General features: G+C 33.0%; 1 protein-coding gene across 1 annotated transcript in view; it reads right to left on the bottom strand.

Moving 5' to 3' along the window:
- Positions 1–818, bottom strand: part of MACROD2 (MACRO domain containing 2) — a 1,889,795-nt gene that overhangs the window by 1,167,553 nt on the left and 721,424 nt on the right. The gene's annotated exons all lie outside the window — the stretch shown is intronic.

Here is an 818-nt window from a genome sequence, read left to right as displayed (position 1 = left end):
AGATGTGGTGAAAGTGAGTATCCTTGTCTTGTTCCTGATCTTAAGGAAAATGCTTTTAGCTTTTCCCCATTGAGTATATGATGTTAGCTGTGGGTTTGTCATATATTGCCTTTATTATGGTGAGATATGTTCCCTCTATTTCAACTTTGTTGAGTGTTTTTTATCATAAATGGATGCTGGATTTTGTTGAATGCTTTTTCTGCATCTATTGATTGATCATACAGTTTTTATCTTTCAATTTGTTAATGTGGTATATCACATTAATTGATTTGCAGATATTAAACCAACTTTGCATCCAAGGAATAAATCCAACTTGATCACGGTGTATAATATTTTTAATGTATTGCTAAATTCAGTTTGCTAATATTCACTGAGCAATACACTGTGTTGTTCTCTTTCTGGGATCATTTTACAACTCTCTGCTCTAATATTTAAGATGATTGTACCAAAAGAGTTCCTGTGAAGTGGCTTGGGTTACGGGGTATGAAAAAATAAATTAGGGGAAAGGTTATATTCAAATCCAGATATTATTCAGAATGAATCACTGTCATTTTCATGTCCATTTCTAAACAAAGGCATATTAGATACCCTCAGGAAATAAGACTTTGTACTTGAGTTGTAACTAATAATAACAGCCATCTTTTATTGAGTGCTTATTATGTGCAGACATTATCTTTAATGCTTTATTTGTATAACATCACTGAATCTTCACAATGATCCTACTCTTAACTTGAGGGAACTGAAGCACAGAAATACCAGGTTATGTGCCCAAGGCCACATGAGAGTAGATCTAGAATCTGAATATGTATGAAAAACCT

Source organism: Pteropus vampyrus, unplaced genomic scaffold, assembly GCF_000151845.1.
Source record: "Pteropus vampyrus isolate Shadow unplaced genomic scaffold, Pvam_2.0 Scaffold7, whole genome shotgun sequence".
NCBI classification, from domain to species: Eukaryota; Metazoa; Chordata; class Mammalia; order Chiroptera; family Pteropodidae; genus Pteropus; species Pteropus vampyrus.
This window is presented reverse-complemented; position numbering and strand designations above follow the sequence as displayed.